Genomic DNA, 16,108 nt, shown 5'->3' with positions numbered 1-16,108 from the left:
CATAGAAACATATACCTATGAACGTGCCATTAATCTCTTTTGTTTATACAAATTGCAGCCTGATAATTATGGCATTTACGTTAGGTCATGTACTACGTAAGGCAATTTCGTGGGAAGTTGTGCAAACATTATGTGGAATTCTATTTACACAGCAGTAATTTCGATACTGTTATTGCTTTCAACGCAACTGCTATGGCTCCACTATAATAATATTATTATTACACTGTTTTTCTTACTGTTCCTGGACGTGATGCTTAGGTCAAGAAGAGAACTGCTTGGAATACGAGGTAAGATAATCGTCCGCTCATTGCGCAGAGACTGAAATATTTGTCAAGTGCGCGAAAAGTGCATTACAAATTACTGTTGAGTGATTGATTGATTTGGTTTAATTTACTTCGCTTCTCTGCCACTTTTGGCTAATCGCGAATATGAGAATGAATGATGACACTGGGGTACGCAGGATTTTTTCGGGGGGGGCTGGACTTGTATTATTGGACAGTGTATATCTGCGTTCAGTAGTGCAGGAACGTTTCTCATTTGCCGGTACAAATTCAACCTACACGGGAAATACCATTTCAGAATAGCAGACACGGATTTACTGTTGTTTTAATGGAAAGTTTACATAAATAAATTTTATTTAATTATTTTCTAGAATTATTTTCTATACGCCTTCATGGCGTGGTGCTATGCACAGGGGAGCACTTTACCTTTTTTTACCATTGTCTGGGGTTCTCAAGCGTCTCGTAATGGTCCTGGTTTTGATACCCTGGTTGAGCCACATTGTGGTTCGGATTCCACTTTAAACTGTAGCTGCACTCCCGATTAGCCTATCTGTGCATAAAGTAGATTTAGCAACTCAACCAACCAATTTCTTCTTAGTTCTACATGTCCAAAGGTCCAAAAGACACTTTTTCTTCTATTAAATCTTTCTCTTCCGTTAAACACACACGCACATAGTTAATTTTACATCTTGATAAGTCACTGGAAAGGACACTAATTTTTTATCCAAACAAACAATATTTGTGGTCGCACCATTTTGCGAAATGCGACCTTTAGAAATAGTTTTCAAAAGATAATTAAATTATATTATTTCTTGAAAAAAGTTCACGGTTGCAGGTAAACTCTAATTCTCGTGAAGATAGACAAATTGCCCGGTGTAACACTGCGTCACAAATTGGCGAAAATGTGGTTAAGAAACTTCTCCAAGACGCAAGATCTTAGAATTGAAATGCAGATGTGCAAATTAGCTTTCCATGAGTTACTGCCTCGTGATCGCTCGAGTTCCTCGTGGAAATTTGCTGGAATAAAGTTAGAAATAATTTATTCGGGTTGCAAATTGAGTCTTGTAGCATTTCTTCTCCCGTGCTTGATTCCTGATGGATTGTTCGTTCGCCAAATATAGAATATTTTCGAGGAAGCGGAATATGTAGTCTTTGAAACGCCTCCTCGTAAGATAGCTCATGTTTTTCTGCTACTCGTTTTGGAAGTGGAAGACTGTCTTTCAGCGAATTTCCTAATTGCACAAAGAAGGCTTAATTGTGGTTACCAAGTTTTAATTGCTTTAACGTTTGAAGAAGTGTTGCAAGGTTTTCGTTGTGATTGATTAGTCGAAAACGTGAGATACGTTTTCGAATTCTGTTTGTTTGTTTGTGGATATATATACCCTACTGTATGAGTGAATGATTTACTTTTTCGACACGTATGACTATTTTATACGAGAAAACATTATCTTATCTAAAACCCTTACCTCTAAGTTAAAAAAGGGTGTAAATGAGAGAGGTCGAAGGTCAAGGTCGTAAAAGGACCTGCACAGGACAAACCAATAAATTCCAATGAGTTCTATTGGGTTCCATAATAGGACCGGAACCTTTTTCTCGCGCAATTTAAATTCGGTCCAAGTTTCATATCGTTTCGTTTCATTACCGAACTTGGATCGTATTTAAATTGATCCCGAAAAATGGTTCCTGGACAGAATTGAAATACTTTAAAGATAAGAATGTTCTTTACGGTCCAGAACCCATTTACGCTTGCTGATTTTCTCTCCCGGACCGGAATTAAATTTATTTATAATTCCTGGACCGTTAACAATTCACAAACACAACCCATTAAAAGGTAAGACAAGTCGAAAAACTTGCTCAGAAATAGTGTAAGAGGCTTGCTCTTCTGAAAAAGCTAAAAGGAGTTGTTTAAATACTGTCATTATCTCCCAACATGGACGATAAACAGTTGATAAGAGTAACACTTTATCTAAGGACAGTAAAAGCGGCATCTTCAATAAGAATATGCCGAACACTTAAAATAACAGTGCAAACACGACAAACTGTAGGGTCCAGCCCTTCCAGCAAGCGTCTCATGGTTGAAACGCCTGCATTTCTCGTCAAATTCTAGCTTGATTTGATATATCATGTTACCCCCTTTCATTTAAAATTTTCGAGTTGAATTCTGTATGGCGGACCTCAGCTTGACACACGCAAATATGGTTCCCCCTGGGTCTAACATGACCAATTGTACCCAGCATAACACTTTTACATTAGAAAATGTTAAGGGACTTTTGACTCACCCTGTATATTCCTTGATTGATTGAATTGGTGTTGTAAGTCCACTTTATGCACAGTAAGGCTAATCTAGACTAGAACCGCTAACTGCCTTCACCGGAAATCGAACCCGGGAATCCTTGATTACGAGGCGACAACGCTACCACTGCGCCATCGGGGAGGCCATACATCCTGTATATGTACGGCATAGCAAATTCTCTTCATTTTAAATATTTTCTTTCAATTGATTAAGCGAAAAATGAATTAGGAAAACGGGAGTTCCTGTTTGGCCTAAAATGGTGGGCGTGGGTCAAATCTTGTGCTGGTAAGCCATTAGGCGAAAAGAGACGTAATAAGTACAGTGCTCCAGAGGAACTTCACATCACTATGCTACTGACCTCTACTTCAATCACTTGCATGTTTTTATTCCAACAAATTGAACTGCTGATTGAAATTTGTAAAGAGCAAAGAATAAATAAATACATTATGGAGCGAAGATTTGTTACCATATACAATTTCCTCCATCATCCTCGAAATTGACTTTCTGCACAAATATACTCGCATTTAAGCTCCAATTATGTAATCAAACGTAAACGTTGTAAAAGAAGCGTTACGCTTTGAATAATGCAAAATAAACATGTTCAACGGAAGCCGCAGGTGTAAATCGAATGTGCAATATTCGACGTGTGTACTTACATCACATAATTGATGTTATTTTGGAGCGGTATTTCCGGGTAGTACTAGTGCATTTCCCAATGTATTATTGTGTATATTCTTGTAGTGAGCCTGCAACACGAAATGATGCTTATGAGCGACACGCCACTCTTGCTGTTGTAGGTGGGTTGCGGCAGTGCTAAATCGCGCCTACTTCGGAGAGAACGAAGGGCTTTTGACTATAAAATCAATTCTTATCTTGTCAAGACTCGAAGTCTCCTCTTCACCCAGGAAACTCAATCCAACGAATAATCATTACTCATCCTTTCCTACAAAATGATATGAATTACCTCTGTCCTCCAGCTGACATCTCTTTTGTTTCCACTGGAAACTTTCTTCGTGGAGTTTGAAGAATTAGAAATCTCTTCTCCTGGCTACATTGCAGGTAGCAACAAAGATCCCGCTCGGTGGCTTCGAGAAGAATGCTGACACGGTAATTGATGTCGTGATTCTGTCAAGTTTTATCCTTCCAACAATGGTCTTGTCTTCTGGTAATTGCAACAATGAAGGAACTCAACGAAGTATCTAAGTCGCAAGGTGCAGAGGTAAAAGTCACAGCGCTGTTCATACCCTCTGAGAATATATATGACATGTTCAATATAGCAAGATTTTGGCAGTAAAATCTCCTGTAATATGCCAAACAAATTTCCCATGTTTGTTCTACTTGAGAGTGTGTTATTAATGATTAAAGCCTCATAAAACCGAAAACGAATCCCTGGGTTAACAGCGGAAACCCTGTAGCAGAGGAAGTAAATTCCCTCAGCGGAATCCCAATAGCACAGGAAGAAAATATGTGTTAACGGCAGAAGCCCAGTAGCACAGGAAGCGAAATGAAGTCCTGTAGCACAGGAAGTAAAATCTGTGTTAACGGCGGAAGCCTCGTAGCACAGGAAGCAAAATCCCTCAGCGGAATCCCTATAGCACATGAAGCAAAATATATGTGTTAACGGCGGAAGCCCCGTAGAACACAAAGCAAAATCCTCAGCGGAAGCCCTATAGCACAGGAAGCAAAATATATGTGTTAACGGCAGAAGCCCTGTAGCACAGGAAGTAAAATCTCTGTGTTAACAGCGGAAGCAAAATCCCTCAGCGGATGCCCTAATGCACCGGAAGCAAGTTCCCTGTGTTAACAGGGGACGCCCCGTAGCAGAGGAAGCAAAATTCCTTGAGCGGAAGTCCTGTAGCACAGGAAGCAAAATTCCTGAGTTAACTGCGGAAGCCCTGTAGCACAGGAAGCGAAATGTAGTCCCACAGAAAGGAAAGAGAAATGATGTCCCGTAGCACAGGAAGTAAAATCTCTGGGTTAACGGCGGAAGCCCTGTATCACAGGAAGCGAAATGTAGTCCCGCAGCAAGGAAAGTGAAATGAAGTCCCGTAGCGCAGGAAGAAAAATCTCTGTGTTAACGGCAGAAGCCCTGTATCACAGGAAGCGAAATGTAGTCCCGCAGCAAGGAAAGTGAAATGAAGTCCCGTAGCGCAGGAAGCAAAATCCCTGTGTTAACAACGGAAGCCCCGTAGAAGAGAAAGCGAAATCCTTCAGCGGAAGCCCTATAGCACAGGAAGCAAAATATATGTGTTAACGGCAGAAGTCCCGTAGCACAGGAAGCAAAATCCCTCAGCACGGGAAGCGAAATGTAGTCCCTTAGCACGTGAAGCGAAATGAAGTCCCGTAGCACAGGAAGCAAAATCTCTGTGTTAACGGCAGAAGTGCCGTAGCACAGGAAGCAAAATGTAGTCCCGTAGCAAGTGAACCGAAATAAAGTCCCGTTGCACATGAAGCAAAATTTATGTGTTTACTGCGGAAGCTCCGTAGCACGGGAAGCGAAATGTAGTCCCATAGCACGGGAAGCGAAATGAATTCCCGTAGCAAAGGAAGCAAAAATCTCTGTTTTAACGGCAGAAGCCACGTAGCAATGGAAGCAAAATGTAGTCCCGAAGTAAGGGAAGCGAAATCTCTGTGTTAACGGCAGAAGCCTCGTAGCACAGGGAATGGAAGTGCTGTCTGGGAGAAATACCCCTGAGCACGTGCTTCCATACTCTGAGATACGCTCCTCTTATCTTCCTAGGGAATAATTGTACAAGTGTCACGAGCCGGAAATCAAAAACGCCAGCAGTCCCCGGGTGGCGAGAGGTCGCCAAGAGGAGTCTTGATCGAGGGAGCGAAGCGCGAAGTGTGTTGCGAGTGACAGTGTTAAGTCGATCCATTTAAAAGGTTTGGGCGAACCCACCGAGGACACCTTCGATGGACCGATAGAGCGCCATATCTTGACTCAGCCGAGGAACCGCGAAGAAAACCAGGTACAGTGGTGACAATTTGGGTTTTATCATTGGCAGTGTTTAGATATCTTGCTGGCTCGTGAGTGATCTCCCCCCCCCCTCTTCATACACACATCCTCTTGCAGCCAAGCAGTTTAAGCCGGCGAACGGCCTAAACGTAACACAAGTAAAGTCTGATTCTACGTACAGTGGTGGAAAAAAGTTCTTCCCCATAAGACTTTAATGGCAGTAAATAATGCCGGAAAGGTAGGCAACACACATTGCACCTTTAGGTGATCGGGTGATTCTGTCTGTCTCAAGGACCAACTCGTCTTTTATGCAATAGCCAACAGACACAGGAAATGTAGGAAAGTCACGTGACATCAGGTGGAATGTTGTTCGTCATAAAATCGCCTTTTCTCAAGCCAGGTCGCAGAACCGATAAGAGTTATAGCCTATGTCCGAAAATGATTCCCCTAAAACCGTTGAACGAAACGCTAAAATAATTCTTGCCTTAATTACAAAGGCTACTATACTATATGTGCCGCGGTAGCTCGGTCGTTTGGGAGTTTGATTACCATGCGAGAGATCCGAGTTCGATCTCCGACTGGGGAGAATTGGAATTTTGTCCACCTGTTCAAGTGGCTCCGGCGCTCACCCAGCGTCGTATAAAGTGGGTACCTCTAGGAAACTTGTGGGGGGAAGGGGTAAAGGCGACCAGGGGTGTGGTGCTGATCACATTATCCCCACCTTCGGCCGTAACAAGAAAGTGTGGGACCCTAACTCCGCACCCCCTACACGCCTTCATGGCTTGGTGCAAAGCACAAGGTAGCACTTTGCTCTTTCATTTACTAAACGTCCCGATTTTGTCGGAACAGAACTTTCTAATTTCTATGTGGACTTCTTCCAAGTTCCGTAGGGATGTGAATAGGCTCCAGTTTTTCTTGACACAATTCATTCATGTTATATTTCGTTATAAAAACCACGGCCGATGTCCTGTGTGTGTGTGTGGGGGGGGGGGGGCTATAATTCAAACATATGAGGTGATACTTTTCTCACTACTCCATTCTCCAATTCTTCGTATCCGAAATAACTCTCAATTCCACACACTGAAAATGTAGCATTTCCTAGATCTTAGCATGCAAATATCTAGCAACAAAGTAATGTGTAGGCACATAGTGGTTCGGATACCACTTTAAACTGTAGGTGCATTCCCGATTAGTCTTACTGTGCATAAAGTGGACTTAAGACACCAAATCAACCAACCAACACAATCCCGTTATCGTCCAGATTATTGAAACCAGAAGCTCCGTCGCGAATAACATAAGCAGGAAGACAATGTGAAATTACCCAACAGAAACAGAACCTACAACGGCTAGATTGGATTAAATCGACGATACAGCACGCGTTCTGAAATGAAGAAGAATACGAAAGTTGAAGGACCTCGATACACACACACACTTTTCCTCCCCTCAATGGTAAGATTTCTTTCTTGCAGAGAAGCCTTTAGGTAGGGATTCAAGGCCACGACGAAAAAGTGTTTACATGCAATGACGGGACCAAAACAAGGGTCTAGTTTGATATGAAAGCTGTGTTCCTCCTTATTTCGTACGTCATTGATAACAGGAACACGCCTCGTCTGCTACCCCTAGTTTCGTAGAGCAGACGCTTGTTTGCCACCCTTTGGTTCCGTGACCTTCGCTCGTAGTTAGCAAGAGTGAATGACTCACCAGATACCTGTTGTCTGTAAGCTTATGCAAGAATAGATATCTCGTTAGCGTTTGGAAGTATTGTTTCATCTGCAGTTATATCAGTTAACGTTCGAATTGTTTCCTAATGGTTACGTTATTTATAAATTAGTTCTCGAGAGTGAGCTTTCTATCTATTTGTATGGGGGGGGTATACAGCCTGCATGTATTATTTTTTTTCCTGAAACAAGAAAAAATTCCAAGACAACAAAAGAGTCGTAGAAGAGTAGTTAACAAAAAAGAAAGAAGAAAACGAAAATGTAAATGTTTATATAAATTATTGTATAGATCAAGTAAATAATATTTTCTCACGGGGCCTCCTTGATGGCGTAATGATAACGTCGTCACCTTATAATCAAGGGATCCCAGGTTCGATACACGGTGGATGCACGTAGTAGTTCGTATGCCATTTTAAACTGAAGGTCCAGTCCAGATTAGCTTATCTGTGCAGAAAAAGTAAAAAAAAGAAATTGTCACAGTGTAAGAAAATTTCATGTTCAACCACATACAAAAGGAATAATTTATTCCATGTTGGAGTTCACATTTATAGCATCTAACCAACACAATTATGGATCGCAACGTATTTTCTCAGATCCATTTTAATTATACGTGCATGATAAAATAACAGAAGTTGAGGAAAGAGAAAGCCAAGCAAAACACAGATGCCTTCTCCAGAATTTCAAATCTCGTTACTTAAGGTTCTGGGTTGAAGTCCCGGGCACGCATGACTCTCTTGTTCTTGCCCTTTTATCTGCTTTAATGTATTTAATCATAAATCGTCGTTATGGTTTACCTCCAGGGGAGGAATAATGACAATAATTGCCAATACAAAGCCAATAACGAACAGAACAACAACTCAATTAGGGAGATGTCAAGAAAGAAACAAGACTTTACAATGTCTCCGTCTCTCGGTTTCTCGAATTGAAAATTGCTCTCCCGTTCTCGGTCTCGACTAGTTACATATAGAAATCGAAAAAGTATACATATATTTCATATATCCCGGTTTTATAGGAGATTTCGTGAGATATGAAATAAGTACTCTTCGATCATGTTTATTTTTATTAGTTTTGTTACGTAACATCACTTTTCTTCCCAGCCGTGGACGACTGACCATTACATGAAATTAATGACGAAATACTCAAACACCTGTGACAAGGACGGTACTCAAATCCGGGAACTTCGGTGACGAGATCGAAGGTTGACCACTTAATGAGCTTGCCCACCGAGTCTGCTTAATGTTGCTTGTGTCAGGTAATTCGAAATAACTGTCAATATCCCACATTCATTATCATTTGTTTCATAATTTATCTTATTGATGTTATTAACCCGAAGTCGAAGAAATAGTTGAAAGGCAATAATGCAAGATTGAATGTCTATGATGTTACTTCGTGCCGAATAATATGACGTGATATTATGATATGAATATATTAATAATATAATATGCCTAGTCATTCGATTGATTGATCCCAATTGCGCACACAAAATATGGTATAATGTCCACTCCTAACCAACCTCCGTGGCGGAGTGGTTAGCACAGCGCGCTACGACAGCATGGGCCCCTGGTTCGAATCTCGGCTTGGCCATGGGTGTTCTTGGTGAGTGTCCGTTAATCAATGTCATCATATCATCACTCATTACTCATCTTCATCGTCGCTATTTGCCAAAAGTGAAAGAATAGCGACACTAAATAACAAAAATCTAATCAAATGGAACATCTTCACCGATTTAATTCTATACCGTACCAAATTCCCAGTTTATTACTGCTTCTTGCTTCATTTTACAGCATCTCAATTGTTTTCCGGTTCGAAAACAAATGGAATGTTGTTTTGTGCAGTTGATTGTGCATTGTTTCGTTGTTTGGATTGTTTAATTAACGTCGCATTAATTAGTTTTAGACCAATCGTGACAGAGGGAATCGAGAGCACAAAGGAAGGGGAAAAGACAAGTTAGAGACCACGGCTCTCTTTAAAGGTAGGATTCCTTGAACACGACTGAAGTGACTGCAGAATATTATGGATAAAATTTGTTTCGCTTTTTCCTTTTATTTCTGTTTCAGTTATTTTACTTCGCTTTTCTTCTCCCACTGACGTTAATCGTGTCGGTGAGGAAGAATTATAAACTCGTGAAATGGACGATGGGACAAAATAATATATATGCCTCTCCCACGGTTCGAAACTGTAGCCACAAAATATTGTCTTATTTTTAAAATTTACGTCAAATATGGTTTCACTCGTCTCTTTCTCAAGGCGTTCCATTGCCTCTCCGATGGCGTAGTGGTAACGTCTTCGACATGTAATCAAAGGCTTCCGAATTCAATACCAGATAGAGGAACATTTGGTTCGGATCCCACTTTAATCTGTAGGTCCAGTGCATAAAGTGGACTTAAACCATTAGCGTGTGGCATGTGGCCTGTGATGAGAACCATCATTTCAGTGAACCTTCTTGACAATGACTAGTATCACTCGAAAAATATTTTCTTACGACTAGATCTTGTTAAGAAACCAGTTGCTGAAATGTTCTTCTTGAGGCCACGTAGCACCCAGCTGTTGTTTGTTGTTGCTGGGGCATGAGTCATGTGACTCATGCTATCAATGCTCAATCCTTCCCGAGAACTCAGATCCACCAGACAAACTTAAGCGAATAATTTGTTATTTGGGTTGCATAAACAACAGGCTTTAAGACGTTACGAAATTCTAGGTACCGTGGCCCAGGTAATTCTTTCTCCGACTGTACCTTAATTGCGTTCCCACACTTAGAATTAGTAGTTGTATCTGAAAATAATGAAAAAAAGTTAGAAACTATAGGTGATGCACACAACAGTTTACGTAAGCTATAATTACAATAAAAATTGAAAATATTAAGCATGTTATTTCTGAAGTGCTGCTGCTAGTATTATCTAGGAATAACCATTTACAAAATAGAGACGAGACTAGAAGATTGGGAGTCCTAGTGAGACAGGGAATTTATGAACGTGATGAAGGGACACTAGCATAGGAAGTCCCATGGCCAATCCGTAAGTTGATCTCGGAACTGGCTAGGCTAGAGAGGTTGCTACACAAACATGCGTTTGTGTGTGTGTGTGTGGGGGGGGGTGATATAAATAAATCAAATTACGCTCCTGGTCACTTACAGTTTGACAAAATCCTGTTTTCCTGCTGCCTGCTTCGGGGAGAAGAAATTGTAATTTTGTCGGTTCTTGCCCAAGTGATGGGTCTAATTGGCTATTTGACCGCGAGTTCCTTAGCAGGTAAACGCAGAAGCAGAAGGGCACTGACAGAAGGCGGACGTTATCGCGATTTCACTATAGCAACACACGTCCGTTTCCGGCGGATCAGCATATCTCACTATAGCCGAGTAGCCTCAGGTTCGAATCCTGGGCAAAGCACGGATATTCTAATGCATGTGTTCCCTCGTCTATTTCAACAATTTCATCGCCCAATTTAACGTGAATATAGAGAAAGGCGTGATACTAACCAAAAATACGTGTACAATCAAGATTGAGAAATCTTATAAATGTTTTGAATGAAATATATTCATCGATATACGCAGGTGAAAAACTTAAGTTTTCTTTGTCGTTGCATGCAGGACATTTTTCGGGTGTTCGTGGCGTCGAAACGAAGCCTCTGGGAGAAAACTTTGATTATTGTTATTTAGCGTCTGCCACTTTTGGGTAATGATGATGAGTGATGATATGGTGAAACTGATGAAGGGAAACTCACAGAAAACTCCCATGCCCAGGACGAGATCCGAACCCGGAACCTCTGGGGTCGTAGTATACTGTGCTAACCAAGGTCTGTTCCGGAGTAAATGTCCCGTTGACACTATGAAAGTTTGGGGGTGTCATACGGGGACATCCTGTATACATATTTGAAGGGGTCGGGTGGAAACTATGGTAAGTAACATTTTGGTCATTTTGGAGTTACAGTGTGCATCGTGTAGTCCATCTTAAATGGAGTCGAATCGTACTCTAAGTGTTTCGTTTCGCCAACAGATGGCAGAGCTAAACGTGTTGAAAGTTATGGTAACTACCAGTTGTTTCATGTAAAGTATGGTAAGTAGCAAAGCTGGCGGCGAAAAGGCTATTACTAAATTGCAAAGTGTCTCAGAAAGTTCGCGAGCAAAGATGAGAACGAGTTAGAAAGTGTATATGATACCCATAATGACCCGGAATATGTGCCACCGACTAAGAATGAGGAGAATGAAGAGGTTGCCAATCAAAAATGCAACTAAAACTGTGCATGGCCACGTACATTCTATTTCATGTAGAACGTGGTATCTACTGTAGATACCATTGTTTACAGGCAGCAGTGCTCGTAATGGCAGTTTCGAATTAAATTTTACCTCGTACTAGGAGAGAAGCACATACTTTTCTTCTACTAGATATAAATAACTGTAGTCACATAGAAATTCGTTTGATTTTTAATTGGGTATGCGCATTTAAGGCTGCTTTACAAGCAACGTCAAAAATGTAGTTTGTGGGTGTCATACGGGGACATCCTGTATACATATTTAAAACAACTGTGCATCCGATGCAGGAAATGCAAGTCTCAATTTGTATATGAAGCTGAACGAAAAGGTCACCCATATGGAAAGAACAAAGCTCTCGAAGAAAAGTCGAGAAGGCGAAGAGTTCAAAATTAATTGTGTAGAAATATTCTCCTCCATTCTTCGAGCTTTCAAAGGTCGCGGAAATAGCATGATAAAATAACATTTAGAGTGGATGTGCTCAATGAGTAATGAACAGTTTATTGAAATTGACTGGCGCAATGCAATCTACAGTATAGTCTCAAAGATGTGTGCGATGCAATGCTACATTCAAGCGAGAAGTTGCTATAACTCTGGAATTGTAGGCAGTAGAAACATGAAATGTGGTAAAATGTAATAATTTTCGGTCCAATTGGCAAGTCTTGAAGATGGCGACCCATCGTGATTGATTGAATTAGGTTATTATATGTCGCTTTTATGCCACTTTTGGATAATCGCGACGATGGGGGTGAGTGATGACATGATGAAAGAAAGCCCAAGCCGGGGTTCGAAGCCCGGGCCCATGATGATTAGGGGCTTCCCCGATGACGCATTGGTATCGTGGTTGCCTTGTAATCAAGGGGTCCGGGTTCGATACCTGGTGAAGGCACATTGCACAGTCGTTCGGATCCCACTTTAAGCTGTAGGTCTAGTCGCGATTAATCTATCTGTACAAGACTGTATATCATGGAAAGGCCTTTTCCGAATTCGCTTTCCTTTTGCCGATAGAGCGCGCACAGCGTTTACACCACCAGATGTTTTGTCCAGGCCCGCTTCGCGAGGCTCCTCAAGAACACGCCTCCTCCGGTACACGGGTAGTTAGTGATTGACAGGTCGTAAAACCCTTGTCATTTCTTTCCTCAGACATGTCCTAGGTTTTGCTGTTCGGGTATTCACTGCCAAAAGCTGATCTTACCATTTCGTGTCAAAATTCCAGACGATAATATAGAGTCCTGCAGCAACAATATGTGGCTTGTAACATACATAATTGTTCTTCTCTTCAACGAATAGGGAGTCCCAGTAGTCTATTATTGACCTCCGGGCGAGGTAGTTAGCGCAGCGCGCTTCGACAGCAGGGGTCCCGGGTTCGAATCCCTAGTAAGACATGGATATTTATGTTCTGAATGTGAATGTGAAAAAATATGGAACTGAGTAAAAACTGATATATGAGAAAAGCAGAGAAAATATGACATCGGACTGCCACGTAGTAAACCCAGGTTCGATTCTCAGTGTGAATGATTTCAAGCGGAAAATTTTCCAACATTATCCTTGCATAAAACCAACACTGTGAATGTATTTGATCTATTTTTATAAAACTTTCACTGATACGCAATATATGCACTAATTTAATCAAACTTGCATATTTTTATTAATATTAGGTCTAAAGCAAAATATGGTTATTTAATACCATGTTTTCCAAAAAGATAATAATTAACAAAATGGTCAACTTTTTCTATTTATATATATTTTTGTTGTTGTAACCTCAATGCAACGGTAGTATTTTCCTAAACTTGATTTCGTTTAAAAACTGCAGTCATGTTTGACTTATGATTTGCGGCATTTTTAGCCTTTGTAGACAGTTGCGGTAATTATGATAACTCATCTAGCTTGGGTAAAGAAACATTGTTTTCAGTTCATTTCAAGCTACATTGTATGTTTCGTGTATTTTTTCAACATATTGATTTTGACCAAAATTCAAAGTTTAGGACCTTTTTTTTAGGGAAGTTATGTAATATCAGAGTATTTCGACTGAATTACTGTTATAGCTCTTGATCGTTTCTTGATTCTCTTTTTTAAAATTTTGAGCCCAGATGCCTCCGATGGGGGAGCTAAAAAAATTATATTTACAGCGTAAGGATTACTCTATGACAGGTACCTGTGAAACAAAATTTCCAGATTGATATTTCATGGATAACAAACCTACAACAGGGGAGGGATTGTTCAAAAACAGGCATTTTACATTATTATTTACAAAGAAATGTTTGCTTTTTAATAATCATGTAATTAGAATTATTGTATTTATTAATTAAATCATCCGAATGGCGTAATAAGTCCGTTAGTAGTGTTACGAATTAAATTTTCCTTTTTCTTTATCTCATTAGTTATGAAGAATTTCATCCCGGCTCGACAAATGTCACAAGGTCTTTCAAACTAAAAAAAAATAGACTGCTTTATTCCAAATTTAAGTCAGATTACGTGCCAGTAAGCAGTTTTTACCTGTTTAGACCACTACTTCAACTGCGACATTTGTCCGAACGGGAAGTTCACCGATTCTGGCCTATGTTAACTTATTCTTTATAGAATAACAACAAAATGGGTTGCTTTGTTATTTTATTGTAATTTTGAAAAATCCAATTATGTATAAAAAGATGTTTTGTTACTATAATTAGCTACTTGTATTTGAAAGATATTGGTAAAGCCACCCACCTGCATTATGCAATGTGTTTTGAAGGCATATTGGTGGGTGGGTGGTGGTGGCCCTTTACATATTCACAGTCTCGCTTATTTATAGAGGCGATGCAGATCGTCTCTATGCTCCCACGAAGTTATATAGTAGAGTCCCTTGTACGTAGATGCACCCCATGCAGTGGGAGAGCCCACTAGTGTTGCCCACGAGACGAGATTTTGGCCTGTCTCGTCTCGTGGAGTCTCGTGGAAAAGCTGTCTCGTCTCGAAAATATTCGTTTGTCTTATGGCACATGGTCAATCTCGTCTCGTCTCGAATTTTTAAAAGCCTGTCCCGTCTCGTCCCGTGGGCAACACTAGAGCCCACTTTCCTCACCCTCTCCTCCGGGAATCGAACGGCAGTCAAGCTCTCCTATCGACTGTCTTTATTCTCCCAAAAATAATTTCCAAAATAAATTATGACCGATTTTGAATCAGGTGCAGCACAAACAACATTGGAGATATTGAATCGGTTGAGAAAACCCGATTTGCGGGTTGTAAACTTATATTGGCTCCCGAGCGTTCGTGTATATAAATACAACCTCCCCCCAATTTTTTATAATTCTCTAGGCATTGAATTAATAATGAAGGTTAGTATATTGAATCTTTCACCCGAAATTCATTATAAAATTTTCAAATTAATTCTTAATGATTTATTGATTTGGTGTTTTAAGTCCACTTTATGCACAGTAAGGCTAATCGGGACTGGGCCAGGCATGGAACCCGGGATCCCTTGATTACAAGGCGACGACGCTACCACTTCGCCATCGAGGATGCTCAGTTTTTAATGTGGATGTAATTCAAATTACTAATATTACAAAAGCCTCCCCGCTATTTATTCCATCCTGTTTAATGATTACAAAAGACTGTTTTTTCAATTTAGCATGTAGAAGGATTCGAACAGGTGTACCAGCCAGATTATATCGGCGTTATCTTCCAACGTTTCGAGCACATACATAGCAACAACATCTCATCCCTGAAGATGAGAGCAATGTATGCGATGGAAGCTAACGCTGATTTGACCTCCCCTGTTCAATTGACGTCGCCAGGTAAGCTACAACTCCTATGTAGAAGGGTGGAAATGCAAACGAGTTGGATGGGATAATTGAGGAAATTAATGAATGATAGCCTAAGTCTGATGAGATGGAGGCCAAAAAAAATGTACATATGAAGATAAAGTGCCTACTGGCAAGAGCTAAATAGAATAAGATATTAGATGGAAAATACAAAAATTGATTTAGTAATAACTAGAGGTTATTGTAAGCGTAAAAAATTGATGAATGAAAAAATATGTTTTGATATTTTAATAAGTTTTAATTAGGGTGCGGATTTATAGGCAATTTTTTCTATCTCTCTCTCTCTCTCATATATATATATATATATATATATATATATATAATCATTACATATGTTTTGTGACTGCTGTTTGTCTACTAACTATTCATACTGTGCTTCAAAAGCTGCTTACTTTTAGGGATACTTCATATCGAAGCAACACGTGTCTCTTGGTAACTGGCTCTCAGTAATAAACGCAATCAATCATTCAGCTTGTGTTGTCTGTTGCTTGTGTGTCCCTCGGACTGAGTTCTTTTTCGTACCGTGCATCGTGTCGCCCTGGCCTGTTGTTCGCGCATGCACAGTGAATATTGCTTTAGACGGTGTGAAATATCCGTGTCGCTTGATTGAACGCAGGTTTGTGTGACATGTTATCCTACAACTGTGTGAAACGTGACAGGAACTGTTAATTTAAAGGAATGACATTTCTCATTGCATGAAATGAAACTGTGTATTTTCAGAATATCTGCATGTAATATTTCAGATTCTTGAAATTACTAAAGGACAGGGGTTCGAGGCTGAGAGCTTGAGTATAAATTCCTCGTAAGTTGG

At 40.3% G+C, this 16,108-nt stretch overlaps 1 protein-coding gene across 1 annotated transcript in view; it reads right to left on the bottom strand.

Moving 5' to 3' along the window:
- LOC146005002 (allatotropins-like) overlaps window positions 1-10,025 on the bottom strand; it is a 346,212-nt gene extending 336,187 nt beyond the window's left edge. The window contains exon 1 of the mRNA XM_083144110.1: window positions 9,986-10,025. The gene's annotated coding sequence lies outside the window, so the exon portion shown is untranslated. The remainder of the gene's footprint in view (window positions 1-9,985) is intronic.
- Between the last annotated feature and the right edge of the window lie 6,083 nt (window positions 10,026-16,108).

This window comes from Lepisma saccharinum, chromosome 22, assembly GCF_977018435.1.
Source record: "Lepisma saccharinum chromosome 22, izLepSacc3.1, whole genome shotgun sequence".
NCBI lineage: Eukaryota > Metazoa > Arthropoda > Insecta > Zygentoma > Lepismatidae > Lepisma > Lepisma saccharinum.
The sequence above is the reverse complement of the archived record's forward strand: the minus strand, read 5'-3'. Positions and strand labels throughout refer to the sequence as shown.